At 42.0% G+C, this 21,152-nt stretch overlaps 54 non-coding genes across 54 annotated transcripts; all 54 read left to right on the top strand.

The window, feature by feature from the left end:
- Positions 1-5,431: 5,431 nt before the first annotated feature.
- Trnas-cga lies at positions 5,432-5,513 on the top strand. Its single transcript has one exon. It is a non-coding gene; the product is annotated as a tRNA-Ser (tRNA).
- A 77-nt stretch (positions 5,514-5,590) lies between these two features.
- Trnas-uga lies at positions 5,591-5,672 on the top strand. The gene has a single exon. It is a non-coding gene; the product is annotated as a tRNA-Ser (tRNA).
- Positions 5,673-6,018: 346 nt separating this feature from the next.
- Positions 6,019-6,100, top strand: Trnas-cga. Its single transcript has one exon. It is a non-coding gene; the product is annotated as a tRNA-Ser (tRNA).
- A 75-nt stretch (positions 6,101-6,175) lies between these two features.
- Trnas-uga lies at positions 6,176-6,257 on the top strand. The gene has a single exon. It is a non-coding gene; the product is annotated as a tRNA-Ser (tRNA).
- Positions 6,258-6,605: 348 nt separating this feature from the next.
- Trnas-cga lies at positions 6,606-6,687 on the top strand. The gene has a single exon. It is a non-coding gene; the product is annotated as a tRNA-Ser (tRNA).
- Positions 6,688-6,771: 84 nt separating this feature from the next.
- Trnas-uga lies at positions 6,772-6,853 on the top strand. The gene has a single exon. It is a non-coding gene; the product is annotated as a tRNA-Ser (tRNA).
- A 348-nt stretch (positions 6,854-7,201) lies between these two features.
- On the top strand, positions 7,202-7,283 carry Trnas-cga. The gene has a single exon. It is a non-coding gene; the product is annotated as a tRNA-Ser (tRNA).
- Positions 7,284-7,361: 78 nt separating this feature from the next.
- Trnas-uga lies at positions 7,362-7,443 on the top strand. Its single transcript has one exon. It is a non-coding gene; the product is annotated as a tRNA-Ser (tRNA).
- A 349-nt stretch (positions 7,444-7,792) lies between these two features.
- On the top strand, positions 7,793-7,874 carry Trnas-cga. Its single transcript has one exon. It is a non-coding gene; the product is annotated as a tRNA-Ser (tRNA).
- An 80-nt stretch (positions 7,875-7,954) lies between these two features.
- On the top strand, positions 7,955-8,036 carry Trnas-uga. The gene has a single exon. It is a non-coding gene; the product is annotated as a tRNA-Ser (tRNA).
- A 346-nt stretch (positions 8,037-8,382) lies between these two features.
- On the top strand, positions 8,383-8,464 carry Trnas-cga. Its single transcript has one exon. It is a non-coding gene; the product is annotated as a tRNA-Ser (tRNA).
- A 78-nt stretch (positions 8,465-8,542) lies between these two features.
- On the top strand, positions 8,543-8,624 carry Trnas-uga. Its single transcript has one exon. It is a non-coding gene; the product is annotated as a tRNA-Ser (tRNA).
- Positions 8,625-8,973: 349 nt separating this feature from the next.
- On the top strand, positions 8,974-9,055 carry Trnas-cga. Its single transcript has one exon. It is a non-coding gene; the product is annotated as a tRNA-Ser (tRNA).
- A 77-nt stretch (positions 9,056-9,132) lies between these two features.
- Positions 9,133-9,214, top strand: Trnas-uga. Its single transcript has one exon. It is a non-coding gene; the product is annotated as a tRNA-Ser (tRNA).
- A 349-nt stretch (positions 9,215-9,563) lies between these two features.
- Trnas-cga lies at positions 9,564-9,645 on the top strand. Its single transcript has one exon. It is a non-coding gene; the product is annotated as a tRNA-Ser (tRNA).
- A 76-nt stretch (positions 9,646-9,721) lies between these two features.
- On the top strand, positions 9,722-9,803 carry Trnas-uga. Its single transcript has one exon. It is a non-coding gene; the product is annotated as a tRNA-Ser (tRNA).
- Positions 9,804-10,152: 349 nt separating this feature from the next.
- Positions 10,153-10,234, top strand: Trnas-cga. The gene has a single exon. It is a non-coding gene; the product is annotated as a tRNA-Ser (tRNA).
- Positions 10,235-10,314: 80 nt separating this feature from the next.
- Positions 10,315-10,396, top strand: Trnas-uga. Its single transcript has one exon. It is a non-coding gene; the product is annotated as a tRNA-Ser (tRNA).
- A 349-nt stretch (positions 10,397-10,745) lies between these two features.
- Trnas-cga lies at positions 10,746-10,827 on the top strand. The gene has a single exon. It is a non-coding gene; the product is annotated as a tRNA-Ser (tRNA).
- Positions 10,828-10,904: 77 nt separating this feature from the next.
- Positions 10,905-10,986, top strand: Trnas-uga. The gene has a single exon. It is a non-coding gene; the product is annotated as a tRNA-Ser (tRNA).
- Positions 10,987-11,332: 346 nt separating this feature from the next.
- On the top strand, positions 11,333-11,414 carry Trnas-cga. Its single transcript has one exon. It is a non-coding gene; the product is annotated as a tRNA-Ser (tRNA).
- Positions 11,415-11,490: 76 nt separating this feature from the next.
- On the top strand, positions 11,491-11,572 carry Trnas-uga. The gene has a single exon. It is a non-coding gene; the product is annotated as a tRNA-Ser (tRNA).
- A 346-nt stretch (positions 11,573-11,918) lies between these two features.
- Trnas-cga lies at positions 11,919-11,999 on the top strand. Its single transcript has one exon. It is a non-coding gene; the product is annotated as a tRNA-Ser (tRNA).
- Positions 12,000-12,078: 79 nt separating this feature from the next.
- On the top strand, positions 12,079-12,160 carry Trnas-uga. Its single transcript has one exon. It is a non-coding gene; the product is annotated as a tRNA-Ser (tRNA).
- A 349-nt stretch (positions 12,161-12,509) lies between these two features.
- On the top strand, positions 12,510-12,590 carry Trnas-cga. The gene has a single exon. It is a non-coding gene; the product is annotated as a tRNA-Ser (tRNA).
- Positions 12,591-12,667: 77 nt separating this feature from the next.
- On the top strand, positions 12,668-12,749 carry Trnas-uga. Its single transcript has one exon. It is a non-coding gene; the product is annotated as a tRNA-Ser (tRNA).
- A 348-nt stretch (positions 12,750-13,097) lies between these two features.
- Trnas-cga lies at positions 13,098-13,179 on the top strand. Its single transcript has one exon. It is a non-coding gene; the product is annotated as a tRNA-Ser (tRNA).
- An 81-nt stretch (positions 13,180-13,260) lies between these two features.
- On the top strand, positions 13,261-13,342 carry Trnas-uga. The gene has a single exon. It is a non-coding gene; the product is annotated as a tRNA-Ser (tRNA).
- A 349-nt stretch (positions 13,343-13,691) lies between these two features.
- Positions 13,692-13,773, top strand: Trnas-cga. The gene has a single exon. It is a non-coding gene; the product is annotated as a tRNA-Ser (tRNA).
- An 84-nt stretch (positions 13,774-13,857) lies between these two features.
- Trnas-uga lies at positions 13,858-13,939 on the top strand. Its single transcript has one exon. It is a non-coding gene; the product is annotated as a tRNA-Ser (tRNA).
- A 348-nt stretch (positions 13,940-14,287) lies between these two features.
- Positions 14,288-14,368, top strand: Trnas-cga. The gene has a single exon. It is a non-coding gene; the product is annotated as a tRNA-Ser (tRNA).
- Positions 14,369-14,444: 76 nt separating this feature from the next.
- On the top strand, positions 14,445-14,526 carry Trnas-uga. The gene has a single exon. It is a non-coding gene; the product is annotated as a tRNA-Ser (tRNA).
- A 346-nt stretch (positions 14,527-14,872) lies between these two features.
- Positions 14,873-14,954, top strand: Trnas-cga. The gene has a single exon. It is a non-coding gene; the product is annotated as a tRNA-Ser (tRNA).
- Positions 14,955-15,030: 76 nt separating this feature from the next.
- Trnas-uga lies at positions 15,031-15,112 on the top strand. Its single transcript has one exon. It is a non-coding gene; the product is annotated as a tRNA-Ser (tRNA).
- A 346-nt stretch (positions 15,113-15,458) lies between these two features.
- Trnas-cga lies at positions 15,459-15,540 on the top strand. Its single transcript has one exon. It is a non-coding gene; the product is annotated as a tRNA-Ser (tRNA).
- A 79-nt stretch (positions 15,541-15,619) lies between these two features.
- Trnas-uga lies at positions 15,620-15,701 on the top strand. The gene has a single exon. It is a non-coding gene; the product is annotated as a tRNA-Ser (tRNA).
- A 346-nt stretch (positions 15,702-16,047) lies between these two features.
- On the top strand, positions 16,048-16,129 carry Trnas-cga. The gene has a single exon. It is a non-coding gene; the product is annotated as a tRNA-Ser (tRNA).
- Positions 16,130-16,206: 77 nt separating this feature from the next.
- Trnas-uga lies at positions 16,207-16,288 on the top strand. Its single transcript has one exon. It is a non-coding gene; the product is annotated as a tRNA-Ser (tRNA).
- Positions 16,289-16,636: 348 nt separating this feature from the next.
- Positions 16,637-16,718, top strand: Trnas-cga. The gene has a single exon. It is a non-coding gene; the product is annotated as a tRNA-Ser (tRNA).
- Positions 16,719-16,795: 77 nt separating this feature from the next.
- On the top strand, positions 16,796-16,877 carry Trnas-uga. Its single transcript has one exon. It is a non-coding gene; the product is annotated as a tRNA-Ser (tRNA).
- Positions 16,878-17,223: 346 nt separating this feature from the next.
- On the top strand, positions 17,224-17,305 carry Trnas-cga. The gene has a single exon. It is a non-coding gene; the product is annotated as a tRNA-Ser (tRNA).
- A 76-nt stretch (positions 17,306-17,381) lies between these two features.
- On the top strand, positions 17,382-17,463 carry Trnas-uga. The gene has a single exon. It is a non-coding gene; the product is annotated as a tRNA-Ser (tRNA).
- A 346-nt stretch (positions 17,464-17,809) lies between these two features.
- On the top strand, positions 17,810-17,891 carry Trnas-cga. The gene has a single exon. It is a non-coding gene; the product is annotated as a tRNA-Ser (tRNA).
- Positions 17,892-17,967: 76 nt separating this feature from the next.
- Trnas-uga lies at positions 17,968-18,049 on the top strand. Its single transcript has one exon. It is a non-coding gene; the product is annotated as a tRNA-Ser (tRNA).
- Positions 18,050-18,395: 346 nt separating this feature from the next.
- Positions 18,396-18,476, top strand: Trnas-cga. The gene has a single exon. It is a non-coding gene; the product is annotated as a tRNA-Ser (tRNA).
- Positions 18,477-18,554: 78 nt separating this feature from the next.
- Trnas-uga lies at positions 18,555-18,636 on the top strand. Its single transcript has one exon. It is a non-coding gene; the product is annotated as a tRNA-Ser (tRNA).
- A 347-nt stretch (positions 18,637-18,983) lies between these two features.
- On the top strand, positions 18,984-19,065 carry Trnas-cga. The gene has a single exon. It is a non-coding gene; the product is annotated as a tRNA-Ser (tRNA).
- A 78-nt stretch (positions 19,066-19,143) lies between these two features.
- Trnas-uga lies at positions 19,144-19,225 on the top strand. The gene has a single exon. It is a non-coding gene; the product is annotated as a tRNA-Ser (tRNA).
- Positions 19,226-19,573: 348 nt separating this feature from the next.
- On the top strand, positions 19,574-19,655 carry Trnas-cga. The gene has a single exon. It is a non-coding gene; the product is annotated as a tRNA-Ser (tRNA).
- A 78-nt stretch (positions 19,656-19,733) lies between these two features.
- Trnas-uga lies at positions 19,734-19,815 on the top strand. Its single transcript has one exon. It is a non-coding gene; the product is annotated as a tRNA-Ser (tRNA).
- A 348-nt stretch (positions 19,816-20,163) lies between these two features.
- On the top strand, positions 20,164-20,245 carry Trnas-cga. The gene has a single exon. It is a non-coding gene; the product is annotated as a tRNA-Ser (tRNA).
- Positions 20,246-20,323: 78 nt separating this feature from the next.
- On the top strand, positions 20,324-20,405 carry Trnas-uga. The gene has a single exon. It is a non-coding gene; the product is annotated as a tRNA-Ser (tRNA).
- Positions 20,406-20,751: 346 nt separating this feature from the next.
- Positions 20,752-20,832, top strand: Trnas-cga. The gene has a single exon. It is a non-coding gene; the product is annotated as a tRNA-Ser (tRNA).
- Positions 20,833-20,911: 79 nt separating this feature from the next.
- Positions 20,912-20,993, top strand: Trnas-uga. Its single transcript has one exon. It is a non-coding gene; the product is annotated as a tRNA-Ser (tRNA).
- Positions 20,994-21,152: the final 159 nt, after the last annotated feature.

Here is a 21,152-nt window from a genome sequence, read left to right on the forward strand (position 1 = left end):
TCACCTTAACCCGTAGAGTTCGGCAAGGTGATCCAATGAGCTCTATGCTATATGTTTGGGTATCAGAGCCACTGAATTTAATAATCAAGAATAATCCTGATATTCGTGGAATTAGTATCCGTAATGATATTAACTTTTTAATGTATCAATGTGGCAGACTCAAGTATACATAGTTTTTAATTACACTTAGGTAGCTTATTAGGTAGATTATATTAAGTAGTAAGGTGGATGGCATTATATCCATTTAATTACTTACTATATTTGATAATAAGAACACATGTAAGAATCTTAGGTATGTTTTATATGGTAGAATGATAGAATCTTAGTTATGTTTTATACTTTATTTTATTCTCATTCCATAACTCTACATAGTAAGCCTTGTAACTGTCAGTCTAACCTCCACTAATTGTCACACTGCATGCTTACAACACTCCTTGCTCCAGCTCTCAGTCATGTCTATTGTTTCACTGATAGGCCAAGCTGACCACAGCTTAACTACAATGTAAAGATTTTAAACTCACATGCTGTCTTATACTTCCGAAGGAAGGATATATTTTTGGCAATGGGGCTTTTATACGGATTTAGGTAGGTTCATATTGTATAAAACGTTGTATATATGGATAGTTTCCTGTTTATTATAATTACACATAGGACTTACTGCAGCATGTATATAAGTCTGACTTGATTTTCTTGAAATATAATATACCTTATAGATACGTGTATTTATAGTCGAAGATGACCTGTCAGATCACTGTGTTATTGTGAGTATATGTAATGTTTAAGTATTAAACGCAATCCTAAACATATATCAGCTAAGTATCTGACAACTTATAAGTAATGACTAGTCAGTTTGAATGCATGCCTGTATGTTTGGTATGTGTGATTGATTGACACACACATATAATATTATATTTAATTTGGTTTGATTTGTGCGATTAACGTACTGTTACTTTTAAACCATATTTTATATCATATCACCAGTACATATATATTGTTGTTTACCTATTTGTTATGCAGATCTGTGATTGATCTGGTATGTAAGACCTTACCAGATTCACTGTATGCACACTAAATATATTTACTACACTCTTCAAAGAAAGAAAGAAAAAGAACCACATCAGACTTTTTAAGAATAATTTATTGCATTAGTTTAAGAGCAATTATTGCAACAGCAGCCTTTATTGTTGTGTTTCTGTTTACTTGAGTCAACAAGATGACGTCAATTACTGCTCGGGACCGTCTCGACACAAACTGGATATGTCAATGAAGTCGCTCCTGCGGAATTCGTCCCCACTCTTCCTGCAATGCGATGGCAAGTGCAAGTTGTGGAAGTGTCTGACGTTGACGTAGACGTCGATCGAGTTCATCCCATAGGTGTTCTATCGGGTTCTGGTGATCGGGAAGGCCATGGCAAGACATTGACTTTAGAATTGGCAAAGTAGCGGACCATGACGCGTGCTGTATGTGAAGTGGCGTTGTCATGCAGGAACAACTCCCTCTGTCGGTCTATAATCGGAAGCACGTGGCGTGCAAGGACTTCGTTGATGTACCGATTTGTTGTCGGATATCGCACCCCACACCATCAAACTGTCTCCACCGAAGCTGTCGACCTGTCGAATGCAATTAGGAGCAAAACGTTCATTTCTCCGACGGTAAACACGCTGTCTTTCATTTCGCCGGTGAAGAAGAAATCGTGAGTCATCACTGAACCAGACTCGCCTCCAGTTTCTAAGGTTCTCGTTCCGAGCGATTGCACCGATGGAAGTCTCTCAAAACAGGGGCGACAACTGGAATTCTTGGTCGAATCTCCACTTCACGCAATCGGTTCCTAAACAGTTTGGTCGGACGATCACGCAAGTGAGCAACCCGGATGTAGTGGTCCTGGGCTTGGGTGGTAAACTCTTGGATCTTGGGCGGAATTGGTCTGCAGGAAACGACCCCAAAGGCGAGATACGGTGCTCTGGTGAACGTTGAAATGTCGCGCAACTGCAGACTGCGACTCCCCAGCTTCAACGCAGCCTATGGCGATGTTTTGATTTGCGGCACTCAGTCGCGACATGATGATTTCCCTTTTTCCACGCAATATCTAATGGCAAAAGTAAATACGTTTCCTTTCTTATAGTGATCGATGCTGCATAAGTTTCGGCTTACTTGCACGTGCATGTTTTCTTGGTGAAGTTTTGGAGAATTGTTCTCCAAACGCTTCAAAAACAAGGGATAAAGGTAAAATTGCCGCGTTTTGGCGCTGAAACTCTTTACAATCACACACAGATGACATTTTGAAAGAAATAGTATATTTGTAGTGTTTTTGCCGCAGCTACATGATTCCAATGTTCTCAAAATCACCTATGCGTTTCTATTTTTAAAGACAGACAGTTTTATTTCAGTATATAAGGCCATGGCCCACATTACAGAATAATTTTACATTTTATTTGATGCTGGTAAAACCAGTAACAATCATACATTATTGCCTTTGAAAGCTATGGAACCATTTTTGCACAATGTACAGGCATAATATACCCTTCTAAAGAAAAAGTAGCAATACTTATCAAAACATCATCCTTAGATGACACAAGTCTAACAAGACTATCTTTACACGGGTTACCAATATATAGGTATGGTGGAAAAAATTCTATCTTATGCATCTTTTAAACATTGACAATTAAATGGTATTCCTATTTTTTAAAGAGTGTATAACATTTCCTTAGAGATACCTACAGTATGTCATTTTCTCATTAGATCATTGTATTAATATTGTGTAACACTACAACTTGTGATATAGTGCAGAGGTTTTCAACTAGGTGTATGTTGCAGACTAAATGAGTAATTTAAACATGTAGGTATTTATTAGATTCCATTTTATATATTTCCTTATGTTCTTTCAAGCTGTTTCACGCATAGACCCAAAATAAACGTTTTGGCCTCACAACACACAGCTGTTTGTATTCTTTTGGAGTACATTAACAAAGCGCTGTTGTAAAAACATGCTGAACTGAAAATTGCATAATCAAGGGATCCATTCCCAAAAAAACCTATTCAGACAATATTTTGGTTTGGAATTTATCTTTGTGTAATCTGTCTGTAAGGCGCCACTGAGCAGGAAATAACCTGGATGTTAGGCGCTATACAAATCAACTGTCATTGTCATTTTCACTATGCGGATGACACTACAATCACCGTCTCAGATGTTAGCTCTGTCCAAGAAACATTTCGTACAATTAACTTATATTGTGAGGCAACGGGTGCAAAAATCAATATTGAAAAATCAGAAATCAAAATTCCGGATAAAGTTAAGAGGGATTGTATAGAAGCACTAGGCACATACTTTGGCTTTGATGAAAAACGTGTGAAACATTAAATTGGAGAAAGAAAATAGCGAAATTACAAGCACTGTAAAATTCATGGCTACGTAGATATCTTACTTTACAACTCAGAGCCATTGTAATAATTATCCTTATGAGCTCTCGTGTTTGGTAATAACTTTACATGTGTATGTTCACTGTACTACCTGTTCCAGATTGGGTTGAGAATAAATTCACTCAAATGTTTAATAATGGTTTGTGGCACCAAAAACTGCCCAAATAGGATACAGGATTTGCATTGGTGTTTGTTTAGATGGAGGTCTTAATATACCAAACTTATGTTTTAAAAAGTATGCATTGAGGCTGAAATTGGTAAGGGCCTTCGTCAATGGCCAGCTCAATTGTATTTGGACCATTTTATGTTTTATGTCACATCTTCTGACTATAAACTTGGGATTTAGGCCTTATCTCTTGAATGTGATGAAACTTATTTACAGAATATAAGCCAATTTTATGCTGAGCTTTCAGCTGCATGGAATGAATTGAACGAAGGAAAAGGACCTTTACTTCAAAATGTAGAAGACATCATGAATCAGCCACTATTTAAAAATCCATTAATTACCTTTAATGGAAAAACTCTTATGTTTCAATCGTTTATTTCAAGTGGGATTATTTGTATCAAACATATTTGTTTTGAAGTCATTCCAAAATTCATGTCTGAGCAAATAATTGTGAAAATAGTACATGACACCTTACCTGAGGTGGACATACGTGCGATAAGGGATCATTTTATATGGTTGCCATCCGACTGGAAAAGGATAATTTGATATGATGTTGGCACTAATCTCCCTTCAGGGGACAAATTATGCGCTATTGATGAACAGGGGCTGTGTGCTGAGTTATTTACAACTAAACTTTGTTATGAAGTTCTCAGGAAAAACATTTCATGGAAGCAGAAGCAATCTGTTGGTGGAATAAAATTGCTCTAGATATCAGTTGGAAACATATGTGTCTGAAAAAGATAAATCAACACATTTCGTACAGTTGGATTTAAAAATTGCTCATAATATTGTCTTCACATATGATAAACTCCTAAAAATTGAACTGTTAAACATCGGATGGTCAGGCTCGCTAATAGGTTGACACATGTCATCGTATCCCAATGGTGTAGATCGATGTTCATGCTGTTGAACAGTGGATTGTCTGGTCCAGACCCGATTATTTACAGACCGCCGCCAAATAGCTGGAATATTGCTGAGTGCGGCGAAAACTAAACTCACTCACTCATTCACTGTCAAACACCGATGTTTGTCCAGTGTGTCGAAGTGAAACAGAAGACATTTTACATCTGTTCATCTTCTCCAAAGAGATATTTTCCTTGCAAGAACTGGTAATTGAAATGTCGACAGACGTGTGCCAGGATACAGGATTTGTCTTTGGGACAGTTATCCCTCTGGGTATTGTTTGGGTTGTAACCGGAAAAGAAGTTGTCATGTAAATCATTCATTGACATTGTATTGTCAATTTATCGTCTTGGTATATTTAAAAGGAGAGTTATATTGAGCCAAAATAGAATCTCATTTCACATGAGGGCATTTTTCAAATCATTGCTAAATCGCCATTTTAGTCTGTTGTTCTTTAAATATTTGAAAATAAATCAATTACAAATCTTCATTCAAAAATACGTCATGAGCAAGACATACATATCGTTAGACGGAAATGAGATTGTTCTCAAACCTCCGTTAGATAGGTACATTACGTAGTTACATCTGCTGAAGTAGTGATTCTAGCTAAATCTAATATAGTGTATACTCAGTCATACATATTGATTGTCAATTATAAAGCACTTATGAATATATTTCCTGTTTTCTTTTCTTTTCCATATTTCATGGTACATGCAAACATGTATGGATGTTTCATAATGATACAATGGTATATGTACGCATGTATGAAACCGAAACATTGTGTATTTCTTTCCATAATGTGTATGGGTGAGTGTGATGTTTACAGAATTGGTTATATTGCATTTTGAATTGTGCTGATGTGTTACTCTGAGATGGTGAAACCCTCGTGAGTAGTTGCCTGAATTGTGCTGAGTGTTACTCTGTTTCGAAGCCCCTGACGTGAGTGCTGTGATGGCCGAGTGGTTAAGGCGTTGGACTCGAAATCCAATGGGATATTCCCGCGCAGGTTCGAATCCTGTTCACAGCGTCTTAGTTTTTGTTGCTATTTAACCAAATCCGACATTCTACAAGATAGTTCCCTTAGTAGTGAGGGTGAATGGCAGAGCTGTGATGGCCGAGTGGTTAAGGCGTTGGACTTGAAATCCAATGGGTTATTCCCGCGCAGGTTCGAATCCTGTTCACAGCGTATCTTTTTGCACTTTGGGAGATTAACGTCTTTCTTTTGAATCCCGTTCAAAGGTCACTGGTGAATACTGCTCGCTGGCACAAAATAAGACAATTGCTCGAGTAGAAAAGAGACAGCAAAACTGTAGAGTGGGAGAAAGAGAATGAAAGAAATCCAAGTTAAAAGTTAGAAACTCAGGTTAAATGTTTGCCGTTTTATTTCCGAAACATTGTGTGCTGTGTATGGGTGAGTGTGATGTGGACAGAATTGGTTATATTGCATTTTGAATTGTGCTGATGTGTTACTCTGAGATGGTGAAACCCTCGTGAGTAGTTGCCTGAGTGTGTTTGAAGCCCCTGACGTGAGTGCTGTGATGGCCGAGTGGTTAAGGCGTTGGACTCGAAATCCAATGGGATATTCCCGCGCAGGTTCGAATCCTGTTCACAGCGTCTTAGTTTTTTGCTATTTAACCAAATCCGACAATCTACAAAATAGTTCCCTTAGTAGTGAGGGTGAATGGCAGAGCTGTGATGGCCGAGTGGTTAAGGCGTTGGACTTGAAATCCAATGGGTTATTCCCGCGCAGGTTCGAATCCTGTTCACAGCGTATCTTTTTGCACTTTGGGAGATTAACGTCTTTCTTTTTGAATCCCGTTTCAAAGGTCACTGGTGAATACTGCTCGCTGGCACAAAATAAGACAATTGCTCGAGTAGAAAAGAGACAGCAAAACTGTAGAGTGGGAGAAAGAGAATGAAAGAAATCCAAGTTAAAAGTTAGAAACTCAGGTTAAATGTTTGCCGTTTTATTTCCGAAACATTGTGTGCTGTGTATGGGTGAGTGTGATGTGGACAGAATTGGTTATATTGCATTTTGAATTGTGCTGATGTGTTACTCTGAGATGGTGAAACCCTCGTGAGTAGTTGCCTGAGTGTGTTTGAAGCCCCTGACGTGAGTGCTGTGATGGCCGAGTGGTTAAGGCGTTGGACTCGAAATCCAATGGGATATTCCCGCGCAGGTTCGAATCCTGTTCACAGCGTCTTAGTTTGTTTTTTTTTTTGCTATTTAACCAAATCCGACAATCTACAAAATAGTTCCCTTAGTAGTGAGGGTGAATGGCAGAGCTGTGATGGCCGAGTGGTTAAGGCGTTGGACTTGAAATCCAATGGGTTATTCCCGCGCAGGTTCGAATCCTGTTCACAGCGTATCTTTTTTGCACTTTGGGAGATTAACGTCTTTCTTTTGAATCCCGTTTCAAAGGTCACTGGTGAATACTGCTCGCTGGCACAAAATAAGACAATTGCTCGAGTAGAAAAGAGACAGCAAAACTGTAGAGTGGGAGAAAGAGAATGAAAGAAATCCAAGTTAAAAGTTAGAAACTCAGGTTAAATGTTTGCCGTTTTATTTCCGAAACATTGTGTGCTGTGTATGGGTGAGTGTGATGTAGACAGAATTGGTTATATTGCATTTTGAATTGTGCTGATGTGTTACTCTGAGATGGTGAAACCCTCGTGAGTAGTTGCCTGAGTGTGTTTGAAGCCCCTGACGTGAGTGCTGTGATGGCCGAGTGGTTAAGGCGTTGGACTCGAAATCCAATGGGATATTCCCGCGCAGGTTCGAATCCTGTTCACAGCGTCTTAGTTTTTTTTTGCTATTTAACCAAATCCGACAATCTACAAAATAGTTCCCTTAGTAGTGAGGGTGAATGGCAGAGCTGTGATGGCCGAGTGGTTAAGGCGTTGGACTTGAAATCCAATGGGTTATTCCCGCGCAGGTTCGAATCCTGTTCACAGCGTATCTTTTTTGCACTTTGGGAGATTAACGTCTTTCTTTTTGAATCCCGTTTCAAAGGTCACTGGTGAATACTGCTCGCTGGCACAAAATAAGACAATTGCTCGAGTAGAAAAGAGACAGCAAAACTGTAGAGTGGGAGAAAGAGAATGAAAGAAATCCAAGTTAAAAGTTAGAAACTCAGGTTAAATGTTTGCCGTTTTATTTCCGAAACATTGTGTGCTGTGTATGGGTGAGTGTGATGTAGACAGAATTGGTTATATTGCATTTTGAATTGTGCTGATGTGTTACTCTGAGATGGTGAAACCCTCGTGAGTAGTTGCCTGAGTGTGTTTGAAGCCCCTGACGTGAGTGCTGTGATGGCCGAGTGGTTAAGGCGTTGGACTCGAAATCCAATGGGATATTCCCGCGCAGGTTCGAATCCTGTTCACAGCGTCTTAGTTTTTTTTTGCTATTTAACCAAATCCGACAATCTACAAAATAGTTCCCTTACTGATGAGAGGGTGAATGGCAGAGCTGTGATGGCCGAGTGGTTAAGGCGTTGGACTTGAAATCCAATGGGTTATTCCCGCGCAGGTTCGAATCCTGTTCACAGCGTATCTTTTGCACTTTGGGAGATTAACGTCTTTCTTTTTGAATCCTGTTTCAAGGTCACTGGTGAATACTGCTCGCTGGCACAAAATAAGACAATTGCTCGAGTAGAAAAGAGACAGCAAAACTGTAGAGTGGGAGAAAGAGAATGAAAGAAATCCAAGTTAAAAGTTAGAAACTCAGGTTAAATGTTTGCCGTTTTATTTCCGAAACATTGTGTGCTGTGTATGGGTGAGTGTGATGTAGACAGAATTGGTTATATTGCATTTTGAATTGTGCTGATGTGTTACTCTGAGATGGTGAAACCCTCGTGAGTAGTTGCCTGAGTGTGTTTGAAGCCCCTGACGTGAGTGCTGTGATGGCCGAGTGGTTAAGGCGTTGGACTCGAAATCCAATGGGATATTCCCGCGCAGGTTCGAATCCTGTTCACAGCGTCTTAGTTTTTTTTTGCTATTTAACCAAATCCGACAATCTACAAAATAGTTCCCTTAGTAGTGAGGGTGAATGGCAGAGCTGTGATGGCCGAGTGGTTAAGGCGTTGGACTTGAAATCCAATGGGTTATTCCCGCGCAGGTTCGAATCCTGTTCACAGCGTATCTTTTTTGCACTTTGGGAGATTAACGTCTTTCTTTTTGAATCCCGTTTCAAAGGTCACTGGTGAATACTGCTCGCTGGCACAAAATAAGACAATTGCTCGAGTAGAAAAGAGACAGCAAAACTGTAGAGTGGGAGAAAGAGAATGAAAGAAATCCAAGTTAAAAGTTAGAAACTCAGGTTAAATGTTTGCCGTTTTATTTCCGAAACATTGTGTGCTGTGTATGGGTGAGTGTGATGTGGACAGAATTGGTTATATTGCATTTTGAATTGTGCTGATGTGTTACTCTGAGATGGTGAAACCCTCGTGAGTAGTTGCCTGAGTGTGTTTGAAGCCCCTGACGTGAGTGCTGTGATGGCCGAGTGGTTAAGGCGTTGGACTCGAAATCCAATGGGATATTCCCGCGCAGGTTCGAATCCTGTTCACAGCGTCTTAGTTTTTTTTGCTATTTAACCAAATCCGACATTCTACAAGATAGTTCCCTTAGTAGTGAGGGTGAATGGCAGAGCTGTGATGGCCGAGTGGTTAAGGCGTTGGACTTGAAATCCAATGGGTTATTCCCGCGCAGGTTCGAATCCTGTTCACAGCGTATCTTTTTGCACTTTGGGAGATTAACGTCTTTCTTTTTGAATCCCGTTTCAAAGGTCACTGGTGAATACTGCTCGCTGGCACAAAATAAGACAATTGCTCGAGTAGAAAAGAGACAGCAAAACTGTAGAGTGGGAGAAAGAGAATGAAAGAAATCCAAGTTAAAAGTTAGAAACTCAGGTTAAATGTTTGCCGTTTTATTTCCGAAACATTGTGTGCTGTGTATGGGTGAGTGTGATGTGGACAGAATTGGTTATATATGCATTTTGAATTGTGCTGATGTGTTACTCTGAGATGGTGAAACCCTCGTGAGTAGTTGCCTGAGTGTGTTTGAAGCCCCTGACGTGAGTGCTGTGATGGCCGAGTGGTTAAGGCGTTGGACTCGAAATCCAATGGGATATTCCCGCGCAGGTTCGAATCCTGTTCACAGCGTCTTAGTTTTTTTGCTATTTAACCAAATCCGACATTCTACAAGATAGTTCCCTTAGTAGTGAGGGTGAATGGCAGAGCTGTGATGGCCGAGTGGTTAAGGCGTTGGACTTGAAATCCAATGGGTTATTCCCGCGCAGGTTCGAATCCTGTTCACAGCGTATCTTTTTTGCACTTTGGGAGATTAACGTCTTTCTTTTTGAATCCCGTTTCAAAGGTCACTGGTGAATACTGCTCGCTGGCACAAAATAAGACAATTGCTCGAGTAGAAAAGAGACAGCAAAACTGTAGAGTGGGAGAAAGAGAATGAAAGAAATCCAAGTTAAAAGTTAGAAACTCAGGTTAAATGTTTGCCGTTTTATTTCCGAAACATTGTGTGCTGTGTATGGGTGAGTGTGATGTGGACAGAATTGGTTATATTGCATTTTGAATTGTGCTGATGTGTTACTCTGAGATGGTGAAACCCTCGTGAGTAGTTGCCTGAGTGTGTTTGAAGCCCCTGACGTGAGTGCTGTGATGGCCGAGTGGTTAAGGCGTTGGACTCGAAATCCAATGGGATATTCCCGCGCAGGTTCGAATCCTGTTCACAGCGTCTTAGTTTTTTTTTTTGCTATTTAACCAAATCCGACATTCTACAAGATAGTTCCCTTAGTAGTGAGGGTGAATGGCAGAGCTGTGATGGCCGAGTGGTTAAGGCGTTGGACTTGAAATCCAATGGGTTATTCCCGCGCAGGTTCGAATCCTGTTCACAGCGTATCTTTTTTGCACTTTGGGAGATTAACGTCTTTCTTTTTGAATCCCGTTTCAAAGGTCACTGGTGAATACTGCTCGCTGGCACAAAATAAGACAATTGCTCGAGTAGAAAAGAGACAGCAAAACTGTAGAGTGGGAGAAAGAGAATGAAAGAAATCCAAGTTAAAAGTTAGAAACTCAGGTTAAATGTTTGCCGTTTTATTTCCGAAACATTGTGTGCTGTGTATGGGTGAGTGTGATGTGGACAGAATTGGTTATATTGCATTTTGAATTGTGCTGATGTGTTACTCTGAGATGGTGAAACCCTCGTGAGTAGTTGCCTGAGTGTGTTTGAAGCCCCTGACGTGAGTGCTGTGATGGCCGAGTGGTTAAGGCGTTGGACTCGAAATCCAATGGGATATTCCCGCGCAGGTTCGAATCCTGTTCACAGCGTCTTAGTTTTTTTTGCTATTTAACCAAATCCGACATTCTACAAGATAGTTCCCTTAGTAGTGAGGGTGAATGGCAGAGCTGTGATGGCCGAGTGGTTAAGGCGTTGGACTTGAAATCCAATGGGTTATTCCCGCGCAGGTTCGAATCCTGTTCACAGCGTATCTTTTGCACTTTGGGAGATTAACGTCTTTCTTTTGAATCCCGTTTCAAAGGTCACTGGTGAATACTGCTCGCTGGCACAAAATAAGACAATTGCTCGAGTAGAAAAGAGACAGCAAAACTGTAGAGTGGGAGAAAGAGAATGAAAGAAATCCAAGTTAAAAGTTAGAAACTCAGGTTAAATGTTTGCCGTTTTATTTCCGAAACATTGTGTGCTGTGTATGGGTGAGTGTGATGTGGACAGAATTGGTTATATTGCATTTTGAATTGTGCTGATGTGTTACTCTGAGATGGTGAAACCCTCGTGAGTAGTTGCCTGAGTGTGTTTGAAGCCCCTGACGTGAGTGCTGTGATGGCCGAGTGGTTAAGGCGTTGGACTCGAAATCCAATGGGATATTCCCGCGCAGGTTCGAATCCTGTTCACAGCGTCTTAGTTTTTTTGCTATTTAACCAAATCCGACATTCTACAAGATAGTTCCCTTAGTAGTGAGGGTGAATGGCAGAGCTGTGATGGCCGAGTGGTTAAGGCGTTGGACTTGAAATCCAATGGGTTATTCCCGCGCAGGTTCGAATCCTGTTCACAGCGTATCTTTTGCACTTTGGGAGATTAACGTCTTTCTTTTGAATCCCGTTTCAAAGGTCACTGGTGAATACTGCTCGCTGGCACAAAATAAGACAATTGCTCGAGTAGAAAAGGGACAGCAAAACTGTAGAGTGGGAGAAAGAGAATGAAAGAAATCCAAGTTAAAAGTTAGAAACTCAGGTTAAATGTTTGCCGTTTTATTTCCGAAACATTGTGTGCTGTGTATGGGTGAGTGTGATGTGGACAGAATTGGTTATATTGCATTTTGAATTGTGCTGATGTGTTACTCTGAGATGGTGAAACCCTCGTGAGTAGTTGCCTGAGTGTGTTTGAAGCCCCTGACGTGAGTGCTGTGATGGCCGAGTGGTTAAGGCGTTGGACTCGAAATCAATGGGATATTCCCGCGCAGGTTCGAATCCTGTTCACAGCGTCTTAGTTTTTTTGTTGCTATTTAACCAAATCCGACTTTCTACAAGATAGTTCCCTTAGTAGTGAGGGTGAATGGCAGAGCTGTGATGGCCGAGTGGTTAAGGCGTTGGACTTGAAATCCAATGGGTTATTCCCGCGCAGGTTCGAATCCTGTTCACAGCGTATCTTTTTTGCACTTTGGGAGATTAACGTCTTTCTTTTTGAATCCCGTTTCAAAGGTCACTGGTGAATACTGCTCGCTGGCACAAAATAAGACAATTGCTCGAGTAGAAAAGAGACAGCAAAACTGTAGAGTGGGAGAAAGAGAATGAAAGAAATCCAAGTTAAAAGTTAGAAACTCAGGTTAAATGTTTGCCGTTTTATTTCCGAAACATTGTGTGCTGTGTATGGGTGAGTGTGATGTGGACAGAATTGGTTATATTGCATTTTGAATTGTGCTGATGTGTTACTCTGAGATGGTGAAACCCTCGTGAGTAGTTGCCTGAGTGTGTTTGAAGCCCCTGACGTGAGTGCTGTGATGGCCGAGTGGTTAAGGCGTTGGACTCGAAATCAATGGGATATTCCCGCGCAGGTTCGAATCCTGTTCACAGCGTCTTAGTTTTTTTTGCTATTTAACCAAATCCGACATTCTACAAGATAGTTCCCTTAGTAGTGAGGGTGAATGGCAGAGCTGTGATGGCCGAGTGGTTAAGGCGTTGGACTTGAAATCCAATGGGTTATTCCCGCGCAGGTTCGAATCCTGTTCACAGCGTATCTTTTTGCACTTTGGGAGATTAACGTCTTTCTTTTTGAATCCCGTTTCAAAGGTCACTGGTGAATACTGCTCGCTGGCACAAAATAAGACAATTGCTCGAATAGAAAAGGGACAGCAAAACTGTAGAGTGGGAGAAAGAGAATGAAAGAAATCCAAGTTAAAAGTTAGAAACTCAGGTTAAATGTTTGCCGTTTTATTTCCGAAACATTGTGTGCTGTGTATGGGTGAGTGTGATGTGGACAGAATTGGTTATATTGCATTTTGAATTGTGCTGATGTGTTACTCTGAGATGGTGAAACCCTCGTGAGTAGTTGCCTGAGTGTGTTTGAAGCCCCTGACGTGAGTGCTGTGATGGCCGAGTGGTTAAGGCGTTGGACTCGAAATCCAATGGGATATTCCCGCGCAGGTTCGAATCCTGTTCACAGCGTCTTAGTTTTTTTTGCTATTTAACCAAATCCGACATTCTACAAGATAGTTCCCTTAGTAGTGAGTGAGGGTGAATGGCAGAGCTGTGATGGCCGAGTGGTTAAGGCGTTGGACTTGAAATCCAATGGGTTATTCCCGCGCAGGTTCGAATCCTGTTCACAGCGTATCTTTTTTGCACTTTGGGAGATTAACGTCTTTCTTTTTGAATCCCGTTTCAAAGGTCACTGGTGAATACTGCTCGCTGGCACAAAATAAGACAATTGCTCGAGTAGAAAAGAGACAGCCAAACTGTAGAGTGGGAGAAAGAGAATGAAAGAAATCCAAGTTAAAAGTTAGAAACTCAGGTTAAATGTTTGCCGTTTTATTTCCGAAACATTGTGTGCTGTGTATGGGTGAGTGTGATGTGGACAGAATTGGTTATATTGCATTTTGAATTGTGCTGATGTGTTACTCTGAGATGGTGAAACCCTCGTGAGTAGTTGCCTGAGTGTGTTTGAAGCCCCTGACGTGAGTGCTGTGATGGCCGAGTGGTTAAGGCGTTGGACTCGAAATCCAATGGGATATTCCCGCGCAGGTTCGAATCATGTTCACAGCGTCTTAGTTGGTTTTTTTGTTTGCTATTTAACCAAATCCGACAATCTACAAGATAGTTCCCTTAGTAGTGAGGGTGAATGGCAGAGCTGTGATGGCCGAGTGGTTAAGGCGTTGGACTTGAAATCCAATGGGTTATTCCCGCGCAGGTTCGAATCCTGTTCACAGCGTATCTTTTTGCACTTTGGGAGATTAACGTCTTTCTTTTTGAATCCCGTTTCAAAGGTCACTGGTGAATACTGCTCGCTGGCACAAAATAAGACAATTGCTCGAGTAGAAAAGGGACAGCCAAACTGTAGAGTGGGAGAAAGAGAATGAAAGAAATCCAAGTTAAAAGTTAGAAACTCAGGTTAAATGTTTGCCGTTTTATTTCCGAAACATTGTGTGCTGTGTATGGGTGAGTGTGATGTGGACAGAATTGGTTATATTGCATTTTGAATTGTGCTGATGTGTTACTCTGAGATGGTGAAACCCTCGTGAGTAGTTGCCTGAGTGTGTTTGAAGCCCCTGACGTGAGTGCTGTGATGGCCGAGTGGTTAAGGCGTTGGACTCGAAATCAATGGGATATTCCCGCGCAGGTTCGAATCCTGTTCACAGCGTCTTAGTTTTTTTGCTATTTAACCAAATCCGACATTCTACAAGATAGTTCCCTTAGTAGTGAGGGTGAATGGCAGAGCTGTGATGGCCGAGTGGTTAAGGCGTTGGACTTGAAATCCAATGGGTTATTCCCGCGCAGGTTCGAATCCTGTTCACAGCGTATCTTTTGCACTTTGGGAGATTAACGTCTTTCTTTTGAATCCCGTTTCAAAGGTCACTGGTGAATACTGCTCGCTGGCACAAAATAAGACAATTGCTCGAGTAGAAAAGAGACAGCCAAACTGTAGAGTGGGAGAAAGAGAATGAAAGAAATCCAAGTTAAAAGTTAGAAACTCAGGTTAAATGTTTGCCGTTTTATTTCCGAAACATTGTGTGCTGTGTATGGGTGAGTGTGATGTGGACAGAATTGGTTATATTGCATTTTGAATTGTGCTGATGTGTTACTCTGAGATGGTGAAACCCTCGTGAGTAGTTGCCTGAGTGTGTTTGAAGCCCCTGACGTGAGTGCTGTGATGGCCGAGTGGTTAAGGCGTTGGACTCGAAATCCAATGGGATATTCCCGCGCAGGTTCGAATCCTGTTCACAGCGTCTTAGTTTTTTTGCTATTTAACCAAATCCGACATTCTACAAGATAGTTCCCTTAGTAGTGAGGGTGAATGGCAGAGCTGTGATGGCCGAGTGGTTAAGGCGTTGGACTTGAAATCCAATGGGTTATTCCCGCGCAGGTTCGAATCCTGTTCACAGCGTATCTTTTGCACTTTGGGAGATTAACGTCTTTCTTTTGAATCCCGTTTCAAAGGTCACTGGTGAATACTGCTCGCTGGCACAAAATAAGACAATTGCTCGAGTAGAAAAGGGACAGCAAAACTGTAGAGTGGGAGAAAGAGAATGAAAGAAATCCAAGTTAAAAGTTAGAAACTCAGGTTAAATGTTTGCCGTTTTATTTCCGAAACATTGTGTGCTGTGTATGGGTGAGTGTGATGTGGACAGAATTGGTTATATTGCATTTTGAATTGTGCTGATGTGTTACTCTGAGATGGTGAAACCCTCGTGAGTAGTTGCCTGAGTGTGTTTGAAGCCCCTGACGTGAGTGCTGTGATGGCCGAGTGGTTAAGGCGTTGGACTCGAAATCCAATGGGATATTCCCGCGCAGGTTCGAATCCTGTTCACAGCGTCTTAGTTTTTTTTTGCTATTTAACCAAATCCGACATTCTACAAGATAGTTCCCTTAGTAGTGAGGGGTGAATGGCAGAGCTGTGATGGCCGAGTGGTTAAGGCGTTGGACTTGAAATCCAATGGGTTATTCCCGCGCAGGTTCGAATCCTGTTCACAGCGTATCTTTTGCACTTTGGGAGATTAACGTCTTTCTTTTGAATCCCGTTTCAAAGGTCACTGGTGAATACTGCTCGCTGGCACAAAATAAGACAATTGCTCGAGTAGAAAAGGGACAGCAAAACTGTAGAGTGGGAGAAAGAGAATGAAAGAAATCCAAGTTAAAAGTTAGAAACTCAGGTTAAATGTTTGCCGTTTTATTTCCGAAACATTGTGTGCTGTGTATGGGTGAGTGTGATGTGGACAGAATTGGTTATATTGCATTTTGAATTGTGCTGATGTGTTACTCTGAGATGGTGAAACCCTCGTGAGTAGTTGCCTGAGTGTGTTTGAAGCCCCTGACGTGAGTGCTGTGATGGCCGAGTGGTTAAGGCGTTGGACTCGAAATCCAATGGGATATTCCCGCGCAGGTTCGAATCCTGTTCACAGCGTCTTAGTTTTTTTTGCTATTTAACCAAATCCGACATTCTACAAGATAGTTCCCTTAGTAGTGAGGGTGAATGGCAGAGCTGTGATGGCCGAGTGGTTAAGGCGTTGGACTTGAAATCCAATGGGTTATTCCCGCGCAGGTTCGAATCCTGTTCACAGCGTATCTTTTTGCACTTTGGGAGATTAACGTCTTTCTTTTTGAATCCCGTTTCAAAGGTCACTGGTGAATACTGCTCGCTGGCACAAAATAAGACAATTGCTCGAGTAGAAAAGGGACAGCCAAACTGTAGAGTGGGAGAAAGAGAATGAAAGAAATCCAAGTTAAAAGTTAGAAACTCAGGTTAAATGTTTGCCGTTTTATTTCCGAAACATTGTGTGCTGTGTATGGGTGAGTGTGATGTGGACAGAATTGGTTATATTGCATTTTGAATTGTGCTGATGTGTTACTCTGAGATGGTGAAACCCTCGTGAGTAGTTGCCTGAGTGTGTTTGAAGCCCCTGACGTGAGTGCTGTGATGGCCGAGTGGTTAAGGCGTTGGACTCGAAATCCAATGGGATATTCCCGCGCAGGTTCGAATCCTGTTCACAGCGTCTTAGTTTTTTTTGCTATTTAACCAAATCCGACATTCTACAAGATAGTTCCCTTAGTAGTGAGGGTGAATGGCAGAGCTGTGATGGCCGAGTGGTTAAGGCGTTGGACTTGAAATCCAATGGGTTATTCCCGCGCAGGTTCGAATCCTGTTCACAGCGTATCTTTTGCACTTTGGGAGATTAACGTCTTTCTTTTTGATCCCGTTTCAAAGGTCACTGGTGAATACTGCTCGCTGGCACAAAATAAGACAATTGCTCGAGTAGAAAAGGGACAGCCAAACTGTAGAGTGGGAGAAAGAGAATGAAAGAAATCCAAGTTAAAAGTTAGAAACTCAGGTTAAATGTTTGCCGTTTTATTTCCGAAACATTGTGTGCTGTGTATGGGTGAGTGTGATGTGGACAGAATTGGTTATATTGCATTTTGAATTGTGCTGATGTGTTACTCTGAGATGGTGAAACCCTCGTGAGTAGTTGCCTGAGTGTGTTTGAAGCCCCTGACGTGAGTGCTGTGATGGCCGAGTGGTTAAGGCGTTGGACTCGAAATCCAATGGGATATTCCCGCGCAGGTTCGAATCCTGTTCACAGCGTCTTAGTTTTTTTGCTATTTAACCAAATCCGACATTCTACAAGATAGTTCCCTTAGTAGTGAGGGTGAATGGCAGAGCTGTGATGGCCGAGTGGTTAAGGCGTTGGACTTGAAATCCAATGGGTTATTCCCGCGCAGGTTCGAATCCTGTTCACAGCGTATCTTTTGCACTTTGGGAGATTAACGTCTTTCTTTTGAATCCCGTTTCAAAGGTCACTGGTGAATACTGCTCGCTGGCACAAAATAAGACAATTGCTCGAGTAGAAAAGGGACAGCCAAACTGTAGAGTGGGAGAAAGAGAATGAAAGAAATCCAAGTTAAAAGTTAGAAACTCAGGTTAAATGTTTGCCGTTTTATTTCCGAAACATTGTGTGCTGTGTATGGGTGAGTGTGATGTGGACAGAATTGGTTATATTGCATTTTGAATTGTGCTGATGTGTTACTCTGAGATGGTGAAACCCTCGTGAGTAGTTGCCTGAGTGTGTTTGAAGCCCCTGACGTGAGTGCTGTGATGGCCGAGTGGTTAAGGCGTTGGACTCGAAATCCAATGGGATATTCCCGCGCAGGTTCGAATCCTGTTCACAGCGTCTTAGTTTTTTTGCTATTTAACCAAATCCGACATTCTACAAGATAGTTCCCTTAGTAGTGAGGGTGAATGGCAGAGCTGTGATGGCCGAGTGGTTAAGGCGTTGGACTTGAAATCCAATGGGTTATTCCCGCGCAGGTTCGAATCCTGTTCACAGCGTATCTTTTGCACTTTGGGAGATTAACGTCTTTCTTTTGAATCCCGTTTCAAAGGTCACTGGTGAATACTGCTCGCTGGCACAAAATAAGACAATTGCTCGAGTAGAAAAGAGACAGCCAAACTGTAGAGTGGGAGAAAGAGAATGAAAGAAATCCAAGTTAAAAGTTAGAAACTCAGGTTAAATGTTTGCCGTTTTATTTCCGAAACATTGTGTGCTGTGTATGGGTGAGTGTGATGTGGACAGAATTGGTTATATTGCATTTTGAATTGTGCTGATGTGTTACTCTGAGATGGTGAAACCCTCGTGAGTAGTTGCCTGAGTGTGTTTGAAGCCCCTGACGTGAGTGCTGTGATGGCCGAGTGGTTAAGGCGTTGGACTCGAAATCAATGGGATATTCCCGCGCAGGTTCGAATCCTGTTCACAGCGTCTTAGTTTTTTGTTGCTATTTAACCAAATCCGACATTCTACAAGATAGTTCCCTTAGTAGTGAGGGTGAATGGCAGAGCTGTGATGGCCGAGTGGTTAAGGCGTTGGACTTGAAATCCAATGGGTTATTCCCGCGCAGGTTCGAATCCTGTTCACAGCGTATCTTTTGCACTTTGGGAGATTAACGTCTTTCTTTTTGAATCCTGTTTCAAAGGTCACTGGTGAATACTGCTCGCTGGCACAAAATAAGACAATTGCTCGAGTAGAAAAGGGACAGCCAAACTGTAGAGTGGGAGAAAGAGAATGAAAGAAATCCAAGTTAAAAGTTAGAAACTCAGGTTAAATGTTTGCCGTTTTATTTCCGAAACATTGTGTGCTGTGTATGGGTGAGTGTGATGTGGACAGAATTGGTTATATTGCATTTTGAATTGTGCTGATGTGTTACTCTGAGATGGTGAAACCCTCGTGAGTAGTTGCCTGAGTGTGTTTGAAGCCCCTGACGTGAGTGCTGTGATGGCCGAGTGGTTAAGGCGTTGGACTCGAAATCCAATGGGATATTCCCGCGCAGGTTCGAATCCTGTTCACAGCGTCTTAGTTTTTTTTTGCTATTTAACCAAATCCGACATTCTACAAGATAGTTCCCTTAGTAGTGAGGGTGAATGGCAGAGCTGTGATGGCCGAGTGGTTAAGGCGTTGGACTTGAAATCCAATGGGTTATTCCCGCGCAGGTTCGAATCCTGTTCACAGCGTATCTTTTTTGCACTTTGGGAGATTAACGTCTTTCTTTTGAATCCCGTTTCAAAGGTCACTGGTGAATACTGCTCGCTGGCACAAAATAAGACAATTGCTCGAGTAGAAAAGGGACAGCCAAACTGTAGAGTGGGAGAAAGAGAATGAAAGAAATCCAAGTTAAAAGTTAGAAACTCAGGTTAAATGTTTGCCGTTTTATTTCCGAAACATTGTGTGCTGTGTATGGGTGAGTGTGATGTGGACAGAATTGGTTATATTGCATTTTGAATTGTGCTGATGTGTTACTCTGAGATGGTGAAACCCTCGTGAGTAGTTGCCTGAGTGTGTTTGAAGCCCCTGACGTGAGTGCTGTGATGGCCGAGTGGTTAAGGCGTTGGACTCGAAATCCAATGGGATATTCCCGCGCAGGTTCGAATCCTGTTCACAGCGTCTTAGTTTTTTTTTGCTATTTAACCAAATCCGACATTCTACAAGATAGTTCCCTTAGTAGTGAGGGTGAATGGCAGAGCTGTGATGGCCGAGTGGTTAAGGCGTTGGACTTGAAATCCAATGGGTTATTCCCGCGCAGGTTCGAATCCTGTTCACAGCGTATCTTTTTGCACTTTGGGAGATTAACGTCTTTCTTTTTGAATCCCGTTTCAAAGGTCACTGGTGAATACTGCTCGCTGGCACAAAATAAGACAATTGCTCGAGTAGAAAAGGGACAGCCAAACTGTAGAGTGGGAGAAAGAGAATGAAAGAAATCCAAGTTAAAAGTTAGAAACTCAGGTTAAATGTTTGCCGTTTTATTTCCGAAACATTGTGTGCTGTGTATGGGTGAGTGTGATGTGGACAGAATTGGTTATATTGCATTTTGAATTGTGCTGATGTGTTACTCTGAGATGGTGAAACCCTCGTGAGTAGTTGCCTGAGTGTGTTTGAAGCCCCTGACGTGAGTGCTGTGATGGCCGAGTGGTTAAGGCGTTGGACTCGAAATCCAATGGGATATTCCCGCGCAGGTTCGAATCCTGTTCACAGCGTCTTAGTTTTTTTTTGCTATTTAACCAAATCCGACATTCTACAAGATAGTTCCCTTAGTAGTGAGGGTGAATGGCAGAGCTGTGATGGCCGAGTGGTTAAGGCGTTGGACTTGAAATCCAATGGGTTATTCCCGCGCAGGTTCGAATCCTGTTCACAGCGTATCTTTTGCACTTTGGGAGATTAACGTCTTTCTTTTGAATCCCGTTTCAAAGGTCACTGGTGAATACTGCTCGCTGGCACAAAATAAGACAATTGCTCGAGTAGAAAAGGGACAGCAAAACTGTAGAGTGGGAGAAAGAGAATGAAAGAAATCCAAGTTAAAAGTTAGAAACTCAGGTTAAATGTTTGCCGTTTTATTTCCGAAACATTGTGTGCTGTGTATAGATGAGTGTGATGTGGACAGAATTGGTTATATTGCATTTTGAATTGTGCTGATGTGTTACTCTGAGATGGTGAAACCCTCGTGAGTAGTTGCCTGAGTGTGTTTGAAGCCCCTGACGTGAGTGCTGTGATGGCCGGTGGTTAAGGCGTTGGACTCGAAATCCAATGGGATATTCCCGCGCAGGTTCGAATCCTGTTCACAGCGTCTTAGTTTTTTTGTTGCTATTTAACCAAATCCGACTTTCTACAAGATAGTTCCCTTAGTAGTGAGGGTACATGGCAGAGCTGTGATGGCCGAGTGGTTAAGGCGTTGGACTTGAAATCCAATGGGTTATTCCCGCGCAGGTTCGAATCCTGTTCACAGCGTATCTTTTTTGCACTTTGGGAGATTAACGTCTTTCTTTTGAATCCCGTTTCAAAGGTCACTGGTGAATACTGCTCGCTGGCACAAAATAAGACAATTGCTCGAGTAGAAAAGAGACAGCCAAACTGTAGAGTGGGAGAAAGAGAATGAAAGAAATCCAA

Source organism: Haliotis rubra, unplaced genomic scaffold, assembly GCF_003918875.1.
Source record: "Haliotis rubra isolate DU_JTF1 unplaced genomic scaffold, ASM391887v1 Scf284, whole genome shotgun sequence".
Taxonomy (NCBI): Eukaryota; Metazoa; Mollusca; class Gastropoda; order Lepetellida; family Haliotidae; genus Haliotis; species Haliotis rubra.